Source organism: Centropristis striata, chromosome 10 (genome assembly GCF_030273125.1).
Source record: "Centropristis striata isolate RG_2023a ecotype Rhode Island chromosome 10, C.striata_1.0, whole genome shotgun sequence".
Taxonomy (NCBI): Eukaryota; Metazoa; Chordata; class Actinopteri; order Perciformes; family Serranidae; genus Centropristis; species Centropristis striata.
The window spans coordinates 39,428,781-39,441,314 of NC_081526.1; the positions used below are offsets into that span (position 1 = coordinate 39,428,781).

The following is a 12,534-nucleotide window of genomic DNA, read 5'->3' on the forward strand; positions in this document are numbered from 1 at the left end:
ATCAGTCTGCATGTGTGTCTCTACAGGCCTGTGTGCTGGACGTCAGTACCATGTCATTAATGAACAGAAGAACTTTACTGAAGCACAAAGTTACTGCAGAGAGAAATACACAGACCTGGCCACTGTAGACAGCATGGAGGAAGCTGAGATCCTGAACAGAACGGCAGAAACAGCAGGAGTTTCCTCTGTGAGTTCACTTTCAACATGTTTCTGACATCATGTCAGTGACACGTGGGTTTAAAGTTTTACAGTCTGAGACGTGAAACTTCACACAAACTTTTTAATCTTTTAGTTTTTTTACTCTGAAGGAGGACGAAGGATTTAGTTCCCTATTGAACGTGTATTATAAGAGATCTCTTAATGTCCAGTATAAACAGCAGCAATTATTACAGGAAGCACAACCTGTTTCACTCTTCATATGGACACATGAATATTATTATTAATGCAAATATGTGTTTCAGTTCGCCTGGATCGGACTGTACGATGACGGCTGGAGGTGGTCACTGTCAGACACAAGCTTCTACAGACCAGGAGAGGAGGAGTTCAGACGATGGGCTCCTAGAGAACCAGACAATGGAGGAGGTGCTGAATACTGCACATCGATATATAGTGGTACTGGACTATGGAACGATTACAGATGCACAGCCAACGCTCAGGCGGTGTGCTGTGATGTGAGAGGTGAGAATATTGATGAGTGAAGGTAAAACAGAGCAGTTGAGCTTGTTGACCTCTCCCCTTCTCTGCTGCTCTTTGCCTCTCTGTCTCCAGTTACATGAAGCTCATTTAAAGCAGATGAGTCCTGCCTTCATTTCTCTGTTTCTATAAAGAGCTCCATCATTAACAGCTTTATCCCACGTCACTGTCTCAGTCAACAGGGCTGCAAGAGAAGGAGTTGATATGCACACAGCTCCACGGTGACTTCAGCTTCATGCTCACATTCATTAAGAAACATCAGACTGCTGAGAAAAACATTCAGACGCAGAAAAACTCAGATATAAAGTTTGCATCAGTGTTGTGTGTTATGTTGCCTCTGCACAGCATTTCTCTCTGCTCTATCTTCAGGGCTGGATGTGACTTTTGTCCTCACTGACGACTCCATGAGCTGGACCGAGGCCCAGAGCTACTGCAGAGAACACCACACAGACCTGGCCAGTGTGAGGAACCAGGCAGAGAACCAGGAGGTCCAGGAGCTGTTTCCAGGAGGAGTACAATATGTCTGGATCGGCCTTTTCAGAGACTCCTGGAAGTGGTCCGATGGAAGCAGCTCCTCGTTCAGATACTGGAGGTCAGGTCAACCTAATAACTTCAGGGGGAATGAGGATTGTGCAGCAGCAGATTTCAGCTCCTCTGGAAGATGGAGGGACTGGAACTGTGACCTGAAGTTTCCATTCATCTGCTCCGGTCCAGGTGAGTGGTAACCACTGATTCAAACAGTATTTATATCAGATTTAGGTTTACTTTAGCATCAAAGAGACAATAAAACACATTTCTGGACAATAAATGTGAACTCTCAGGATGTTGGTGTTAATGTGCAGTGACCAACTGCAGATCATCAGTTTGTGTTGACTTCAATGTGAGAATATGAACAGATGGAGGAAGTAACTGCTTCTACCTGACTGATAAAGCCCTGAACGCCCCCTGGTGGCGGCCTGCAGTATAGCTCTAAACTGACCACAGGCAGGACTAAACTAACTGAGGACACTTTATATCAACAGGATGCTGATTATTATCAGAGCAGAAATCTCTCAACTCATCATGTTTGATCGTCTCTTTCTAGACGTCCCAACAAGTTCAAAGCAAGTGTTCAGACTGAGGGTGAGCAGCTCTGTGGACCCCAACGACCCTGCTGTGATGGAGGCAATGCTGAAGCAGGTAAATCTGCTTTTTACTCACATTTGATGCAAAAACCCAGCAAACAAATGAGTGTTTATTAGCATCAAGATGAAACTTTATTGACCCTCAGAGAGTGAATTCACATTAAAGCAGTAAAAGAAACAGATAAAGAGACATTTAGAATAATAAACTTTAATAAGAATAAACTTCTATCACCAAGAAAATGTCCAAATACAATGGAGCAATGTGAGAAAAGCCCGAGAGTTTACAGGAGAAGAAACAGGGAAAGTCAGCAACTATCATGTGAGGAAACAAAGAAGTTTCCAGAGGATGAAATGTAAAGAAGAAAGCAGAATGTAATCTCTCTGAGTGACTAATAATGTTTGTCAGATCAAACAGAAGCTGAGGGACCAGGGGCTGAATGACGACGTCAAACTGAGCTTTAGGAAGCAGGCAGATGGAAAAGCCTTCCACAAGGAGGAGAAGAAGAAGAAGAGCAGGAAGGACGAGTTCTAATTTACATTTGCTGTTAATCTGACAAAAGTCTCTTTCTTTCCTCAGAGTCTTTGTGTGATGTGTGACAATAATCAGCTGATTCATCCACTCGCTGCATTTTATCATCACATATCATCATTTTAGTCATTTGACACGTTTTTATCATCAAATATCATCATTTTAGTCATTTGACACGTTTTATATTCAAATATCATCATTTTAGTCATTTGACAAGTTTTTATAATCAAATATAATCATTTTAGTCATTTTACACATTTTTATAATCAAATAAAATCATTTTAGTCAATTTACAAGTTTTTATAATCAAATATAATCATTTTAGTCATTTTACAAGTTTTTATAATCAAATAAAATCATTTTAGTCATTTGAAAAGTTTTTATAATCAAATAAAATCATTTTAGTCATTTGAAAAGTTTTTATAATCAAATAAAATCATTTTAGTCATTTGAAAAGTTTTTATAATCAAATAAAATCATTTTAGTCATTTGACAAGTTTTTATAGTCAAATAAAATCATTTTAGTCATTTGACAAGTTTTTATAATCAAATATAATCATTTTAGTCATTTGACAAGTTTTTATAATCAAATATAATCATTTTAGTCATTTGACAAGTTTTTATAGTCAAATATAATCATTTTAGTCATTTTACACGTTTTTATAATCAAATAAAATCATTTTAGTCATTTGACAAGTTTTTATAACCAAATAAAATCATTTTAGTCATTTTACAAGTTTTTATAATCAAATAAAATCATTTTAGTCATTTGACACGTTTTTATAATCAAAAATAATCATTTTAGTCATTTGACAAGTTTTTATCATCAAATAAAATCATTTTAGTCATTTGACACGTTTTTATCATCAAATATCATCATTTTAGTCATTTGACACGTTTTTATCATCAAATATCATCATTTTAGTCATTTGACACGTTTTTATCATCAAATAAAATCATTTTAGTCATTTGACACGTTTTTATCATCAAATATCATCATTTTAGTCATTTGACACGTTTTTATCATCAAATATAATCATTTTAGTCATTTGACACGTTTTTATCATCAAATATCATCATTTTAGTCATTTGACACGTTTTTATCATCAAATAAAATCATTTTAGTCATTTGACAAGTTTTTATCATCAAATATCATCATTTTAGTCATTTGACACGTTTTTATCATCAAATATAATCATTTTAGTCATTTGACACGTTTTTATCATCAAATATCATCATTTTAGTCATTTGACACGTTTTTATCATCAAATATCATCATTTTAGTCATTTGACACGTTTTTATCATCAAATATCATCATTTTAGTCATTTGACACGTTTTTATCATCAAATAAAATCATTTTAGTCATTTTACAAGTTTTTATAATCAAATAAAATCATTTTAGTCATTTTACAAGTTTTTATAATCAAATATCATCATTTTAGTCATTTGACAAGTTTTTATCATCAAATAAAATCATTTTAGTCATTTGACAAGTTTTTATCATCAAATATCATCATTTTAGTCATTTGACACGTTTTTATCATCAAATATCATCATTTTAGTCATTTGACACGTTTTTATCATCAAATAAAATCATTTTAGTCATTTTACAAGTTTTTATAATCAAATAAAATCATTTTAGTCATTTTACAAGTTTTTATAATCAAATATCATCATTTTAGTCATTTGACACGTTTTTATCATCAAATATCATCATTTTAGTCATTTGACAAGTTTTTATCATCAAATAAAATCATTTTAGTCATTTTACAAGTTTTTATAATCAAATATCATCATTTTAGTCATTTGACACGTTTTTATCATCAAATATCATCATTTTAGTCATTTGACAAGTTTTTATCATCAAATAAAATCATTTTAGTCATTTGACACGTTTTTATCATCAAATATCATCATTTTAGTCATTTGACACGTTTTTATAGTCAAATATCATCATTTTAGTCATTTGACAAGTTTTTATAATCAAATAAAATCATTTTAGTCAATTTACAAGTTTTTATAATCAAATAAAATCATTTTAGTCATTTGAAAAGTTTTTATAATCAAATAAAATCATTTTAGTCATTTGAAAAGTTTTTATAATCAAAAATAAAATCATTTTAGTAATTTGACAAGTTTATATAATCAAAAATATAATCATTTTAGTCAATTTACAAGTTTTTATAATCAAATAAAATCATTTTAGTCATTTGACAAGTTTTTATAATCAAATAAAATCATTTTAGTCATTTGACAAGTTTTTATCATCAAATAAAATCATTTTAGTCATTTGACAAGTTTTTATAATCAAATAAAATCATTTTAGTCAATTTACAAGTTTTTATAATCAAATAAAATAATTTTAGTCATTTGACAAGTTTTTATAATCAAATAAAATCATTTTAGTCAATTTACAAGTTTTTATAATCAAATAAAATCATTTTAGTCATTTGAAAAGTTTTTATAATCAAATAAAATAATTTTAGTCATTTGAAAAGTTTTTATAATCAAATAAAATAATTTTAGTCATTTGACAAGTTTTTATAATCAAAAATAAAATCATTTTAGTCATTTGACAAGTTTTTATAGTCAAATAAAATCATTTTAGTCAATTTACAAGTTTTTATAATCAAATAAAATCATTTTAGTCAATTTACAAGTTTTTATAATCAAATAAAATCATTTTAGTCATTTGACAAGTTTTTAGAATAAAATAAAATCATTTTAGTCAATTTACAAGTTTTTATAATCAAATAAAATCATTTTAGTCATTTTACAAGTTTTTATAACCAAATAAAATCATTTTAGTCATTTTACAAGTTTTTATAATCAAAAATAATCAATTCAGTCATTTGACAAGTTTTTACAATCAAAAATAATCATTTTAGTCATTTTACAAGTTTTTATCGTCAAATATAATAATTTTAGTCAATTTACAAGTTTTTATAATCAAATAAAATCATTTTAGTCAATTTACAAGTTTTTATAATCAAATAAAATCATTTTAGTCATTTGACAAGTTTTTAGAATCAAATAAAATCATTTTAGTCATTTGACAAGTTTTTATAATCAAATAAAATCATTTTAGTCATTTGACAAGTTTTTAGAATCAAATAAAATCATTTTAGTCATTTGACAAGTTTTTATAGTCAAATAAAATCATTTTAGTCATTTTACAAGTTTTTATAACCAAATAAAATCATTTTAGTCATTTGACACGTTTTTACAATCAAAAATAATCATTTTCGTCATTTTACAAGTTTTTATCGTCAAATATAATAATTTTAGTCATTTTACAAGTTTTTATCATCAAATATAATCATTTTAGTCATTTTACAAGTTTTTATAATCAAATATAATCATTTTAGTCATTTTACAATTTTTTATAATCAAATAAAATCATTTTAGTCAATTTACAAGTTTTTATAATCAAATAAAATCATTTTAGTCATTTTACACGTTTTTAGAATCAAAAATAATCATTTTAGTCATTTGACAAGTTTTTACAATCAAAAATAATCATTTTACTCATTTTACAAGTTTTTATCGTCAAATATAACAATTTTAGTCATTTTACAAGTTTTTGTAATCAAATAAAATCATTTTCGTCAAAACTCTTCACACAGTTACCAACATCAGCCTGTGGACGATACAATTAACACAATTCTTCTTCTTTTGACACAAAATACACACATTTTACACGTTTAAAAGGAGTTTTAACTCCTTTTACACACAAGCTCAATCAAGACCAGAACAGTAGATGTTAACTGGTGAATTATAAATCACTTTCACACAGTTTGTCAAAAGAGAAAACCTCATGTTCTAAACTAATGGATTGAAGATTACATTGATCAGCTTCTGCTCCTTTTTCTTTTTGTCTATTTGACAATACAGTAATGAATGACAGCTGATTTTTCCCTCTTTACTCTACTCTAAGTCATTTTCATTTAATACAGTAAAGTGTTTACTGTAATTAACTGTTTGGTGAATTGTGTGTTTCAGGTGTGATGTGTGTTAACAGTTTAGAAAAAGTTTTGAAGCTTCTGACAAACGAGTCATAGCGGTTGTAATAAAAACTGTAATATAAATGAGATCTGATGGAATCAACTCCAGTCAAAATCCACCTTTAAACTTTAATGTTGTGTGGAATCATGAGTAAAAACATCTTTCTTCATTTGAGTTAATATATCGCATCAAAACATGCCAAACACTTCTGGCTTTTCAATTATGAATATTTAATGTTTTCTTTGTCATTATGGTCATAAACTTATATTTACTCATATTTAAACATGTTGGTTTATTATAACAAGACATTTGAATTCATGTGTGTGTGTGTGTGTGTGTGCTGTGGGGATTTATAACATTAATAACAGAGATTTTTCACTATTTTCTGACATTTCATCGATAAGATTAATAAGATTAGATTACACATATTCATAAAGTGTCAACAATGAATGAATGAATTAAATAAAACCAGGCTTTTAAATTTTTGATTCAAAATTAGTTTATAATTGCATAAAAAATATCAAAGTATATCATAATGTTAATGATGAAATAACATAATAATGTATGCAATCAATTCAATAAAGTTCTTTAATTATTTCACAAATTGTCCGTTTATTTATATTTGTCACAGTTTACTTGTGTGATGATTTATTTGGTGTTTTCTTCTTCATGGAGATAAAAGAGAAGACTTTCCATAATCCTGCTGCTTTTTAACAATAAATGGCCTCTGTGATCTAGAATCTTTGATCAAGTTTCATCATCTCTGAGCTTTATTTTTTAGGCTTTATTAAGCCTGTTTGTGGCCATTATTGTATTAAATAGTTTAGTTTTTCAACCCAGATTTCATGATTTTTGGGCTCAATTGATTATATATATATATGCATTATATTTTTCTCATGGCTCCAATGATTCAGCTGGAGCAGCAATACTTCTAAACAGATTTAATGGTGATATTCTGGAGTCGACAGGTTCACATGAAGGCCGCTGGATCATTTTAGTTTAGACAGTTTAGACACTTCATTGTTTATTATTTGTAATGTTTATGGACCAAACATCTCAAGCAAAGGACACGTTTTCTGATTATCTTTGAAGTTAAAGGAAAAATACAAAGATTCTACTATTGTCCTAGGAGGGGATGTAGAACCTGATAATGTAATAACCTCCCATTAATGTCATACTTTATTACATTATCAGGTTCTACAAAGAGACTTTAACATGCCACGTCCTCCAAGAACTGATCATCACTGAGCTTTAAACCTTCCTCAGCTTTAAGGGACAGATGTGTGACATTTATGAAGCCCAATTATTATATAAAGATTATCTATTTTGTCTGGACAAACAGACAGCAGCATCTGAAGAAAGGAGTTCTTGGTTTAGAGAGAGCAGGAGGAGCTTTGGAGGTTTTTAATTGTTTTCACTTGAATTCTACCTTTAAAGTTAAAGTTTAAAAATGTTTGGAACTACCAGAGTCACTATGGGATTTTATTCCACACATTATATATTAAAATAATTAGGAGGCTGACCATTTCTAATGAGCTGCAACTTCACAGTTTCTAAATTGCCAGTGAAACTCTCAGAGTATTATCAGGCTTTATTCTCTTGGAAATATAAATCTGGATCTGGATTGAGAGGGACATCATCTCTGAGACGGACTTGTTGGATGATGATGGTCTTTATAGCTTTCCCAGTTTGTTTCTATTGTAAAGGCCATAATCCCCACTGGTTTGATTGAGTTCATAAAATGTCACTTAAATTATCAAAATGTTACTGTACATATACCTTCTCTAAAAAATTGTGGCATTGATATAATGGATAAAAAAATGCACAAACAAGCATATCCGAAAAAAATGTACAGAGGCAAAATAAGATTTCCCCCAGAGGAAAGTTATTTTGGGATTCAAAACTGAACAGAATAAACTGGCAAAGAACATTCTGTCCCTAAATAAGACCAGAGAGGTTCATGTTGCATAATATTTACACATGTAATAAATACATTTCCAGGTTTGCTGATAGAAGTGAAATGTGCACTTTCTGTGGAGATGAGCCAGAGACAACTTTACACTTATATACTTGCCCATCGTCATCTATATTGTGGAGGGATATAGAAAAATTCATACTTGATAAGACTGGACAGCCCATCATCTGGTACTGCTTTATATTAAGGTCCTTGTAATAACCATTAATTAACAAGTAATAAGGCCCTTGTAAGTCCTTACAAGATGCTTATTAACATTATTGTGTGTTTATAAGCTTATATAAGTGTTAATAATGGCATTACAAACACCCATAACCCACCCATTATGTCTTTGCCATGCCTTTATTCATCTTATTTTGTTTGCTTATTGATATTTAAATATACTTTATTGCTCATCTATTATAAGTTAACTATAAGTTAACTATGCTTTTTGCAACTACCGGATCTAAAGCGAGAACAATGCCTTATTACTTGTTAATTAATGCTTATTAAGGACCTTATTATAAAGCGTTACCTATAATTCTACAGTTAGTGTAACTGACATTTTTCTTTGTATGTCTTGTTCTTTATATACTGAATGTTTCCATCATTGTTAATAAAGATCTGAATCCACAAAGAGGACGACTGAAACCAAAGAGAGCCTCCAGGTGTTTGTGTTGCCTTCAGGGAACCACCAACCTTTATCTTCATCCAGGTGGACAAACTGCACCAACCATCCAGGTAAGGTAACAACAAGTCTTTATTTCTACTAGTTTGTTCACTTTCCGTCAGCTATAAAATCCTATTTGTTAGTAGAAGTGCAGCCATATTCCTGAGATTATTAAATGCATTGTTCTTTTAGAAAACATGTTTCTTTTAGCATGTTAATCTCTTTAATGTGAATAATTCACATGATCAAACAAATGCATTATTTGTGATTAAAGTAATGGTTGTAATGTATTAGTGATGAGCTTCATCTCTAATCTTCTGTGTATCTTTATCATTTTATAGTTCCAGGAACTAGTTTTATCATCTGACAGGGAAACTTTTAAGGATCCAAAAGTTGATGAAACACAATACAAATTCCATATTTTGAGCAGTTTATAGAGCAAGTTACATTTTCTTTTTCTTTCTGTTTCTTTGTGTTTTTTTGTTTTTGCTATGATACAAACCTTAGACGTTGTACAAAGCAGTCAACATGTTTTCCTCAGCTTTCCTGCCAGACAGACTCATATCCGTAATGATGATAATGATGATAATGATGATAGTGATGATAATGATGATAATGATGATAATGATGATAATGATGATAATGATGGTAATGATGATAATGATGATAGTGATGATAATGATGATAGTGATGATAATGATGATAATGATGATAACGATGATAACGATGATAACGATGATAACGATGATAGTGATGATAGTGATGATAGTGATGATAATGATGATAGTGATGATAATGATGATAGTGATGATAATGATGATAACGATGATAATGATGATAATGATGATAGTGATGATAGTGATGATAATGATGATAATGATGATAGTGATGATAATGATGATAATGATGATAATGATGATAATGATGATAACGATGATAATGATGATAATGATGATAATGATGATAGTGATGATAGTGATGATAATGATGATAGTGATGATAATGATGATAACGATGATAACGATGATAACGATGATAGTGATGATAGTGATGATAGTGATGATAGTGATGATAGTGATGATAATGATGATAACGATGATAACGATGATAACGATGATAACGATGATAGTGATGATAGTGATGATAGTGATGATAATGATGATAGTGATGATAATGATGATAACGATGATAACGATGATAGTGATGATAATGATGATAATGATGATAATGATGATAGTGATGATAGTGATGATAATGATGATAATGATGATAACGATGATAACGATGATAACGATGATAATGATGATAGTGATGATAGTGATGATAATGATGATAGTGATGATAATGATGATAACGATGATAACGATGATAACGATGATAACGATGATAACGATGATAGTGATGATAATGATGATAATGATGATAGTGATGATAGTGATGATAATGATGATAGTGATGATAATGATGATAATGATGATAATGATGATAATGATGATAGTGATGATAGTGATGATAATGATGATAATGATGATAACGATGATAACGATGATAATGATGATAATGATGATAATAAGATAAATGCTGAGCGCTACCTGGCCCCTCGGCCTTGACGATGGCCTCAGGTGAGATGCAGACTCCGCGGTCGTACAGCGGCAGCTCGTTGCAGGCCAGGCTGTCCGGCCAGCTGTGGTTATAACCGGCCAGCTGTGGTTATAACGCTTCATCACCGGCTCACAGCCCAACATGGCCCGCTCACACACCGCCTTGCAGGGTTTGATGGGCTCGTGCTGGAAGTCGATGGTGCAGATGGGAGCGTACATGGCACACAGGAAGAAGAGCAGATCGGCGCTGCAGCCAGTACCTGCAGAACAAACAGACAGGTGAGTCACCACAAGGTTCCTCACATCTTTGACACAGTTTGAGGGCTTTACAGAACTTTTCCTGCCTGGAAATATCAGCTATAATGATGCTTCAGCTACAGATGTTCTCCTTTTCCCTTTCTGGACATATGTGGGGAAACTCTGTGTGCTCTAGCTCTGGTTGGGTGTTTCCCATGGCTGTGGTTGACTGAGAGGACTCCCCTTCCTCACATCAGTGAAGGGACGGTGCATTCAGGGACATCTGGTTAACCACAAACCGGACTTTCACTGACTTCCACCCTGCCGTACGTTTCACACAGACAGAGTTGAGCCGTGGTTGGAGGTTGTGTTTTTAGAGCCGAGGTCTGGCTGCTCCGCTTCACAATGGAGTCACACAAACACTCTGAACTTGTGACCTGAACTGCTTCCTGGTTTCTGGCGTGCAGCTCTTTCATTAGGACATTTTTTTTGGTTAAAGCTCACTTTCTCTCTCTGCTCCTCTCCGACCTCAGCCGAGCTCCAGTTTCTGCCAATGCCTACATGTATTTATTGAAGACAGACGTGTATGCATCATGAAAATATCTTGGCAGTCACTGAGGTTGTCCACATGCCTTTACATTTCATTCCCCTTTTACAGTTAGCGGTATTTAAATATGGCTCTGTGCCACGCAGCTCAGAGCTCAGCATGAAACACAAACTTTACCTGTTTAAAGTTAGACACGCTCAGCTAACTCTTCACAGAGTTTATGTGAATATTTCAGCTTTTTAAATTACACATCTTCTTGCAATGCACAGTGATATTTAATCAGATACACCAGCATCAGACAGAGTGTGTGTATTAACTCGTGTCTGAAATGTGCTTGTCACAAACAAACTGAACTCAACAGCTGATTGTAGCTAAATTTCACTGAACTAAACCAAACTGGTTAATGTGAAAGTACCAGGAATACTGACTTCAGAGAGATATTTGATAACTTTGTTATATGGTGTTCAGGCTGACACTGATGTTATATGTTACATGTTTCCCCCTAAAAACTAAACACCAGAGACAACTATAACTATACATAGTTTATTAGGTAAGATGTTTCAGAGTTGATGTTCTAGTTTTATCAGCAGCAGTTTCCAGTCTTCAGCAGGTCATAACAGCAGGGATGTGTGGCCCTCTGGTGGACACACAGGGAACAACATCCTCCATCAATATGATGGTTCATATTTTGACCTTTTTAGCTCGTTTTATGATTCATTATAGAGTCACAATACTGGAAATATGTTAAATGTATTCTTTGTAGTTTAATCTGGCACATTTTTTAGTTTTTCTTTTTCAATGAAGTGCAGAAACTGACAACAAAACATGCTGTGTGGTTTATTTTTCATATATTTTTTAACTTCCTTGTCTTTGGATTTGATCTGTGCTATTAGTTATGACAGACAGACAGACAGACAGACAGACAGACAGACAGACAGACAGACAGGCAGGCAGGCAGACAGACAGGCAGGCAGACAGGCAGGCAGGCAGGCAGGCAGGCAGGCAGGCAGACAGACAGGCAGGCAGGCAGGCAGACAGGCAGGCAGGCAGGCAGGCAGGCAGGCAGGCAGGCAGGCAGGCAGACAGACAGGCAGGCAGGCAGGCAGGCAGGCAGACAGACAGGCAGGCAGGCAGACAGGCAGGCAGGCAGGCAGGCAGGCAGACAGACAGA

At 32.8% G+C, this 12,534-nt stretch overlaps 1 pseudogene; it reads right to left on the minus strand.

The window, feature by feature from the left end:
- Positions 1-7,564: 7,564 nt before the first annotated feature.
- Positions 7,565-11,033, minus strand: LOC131978692 (secreted frizzled-related protein 3-like; annotated as a pseudogene).
- Between the last annotated feature and the right edge of the window lie 1,501 nt (positions 11,034-12,534).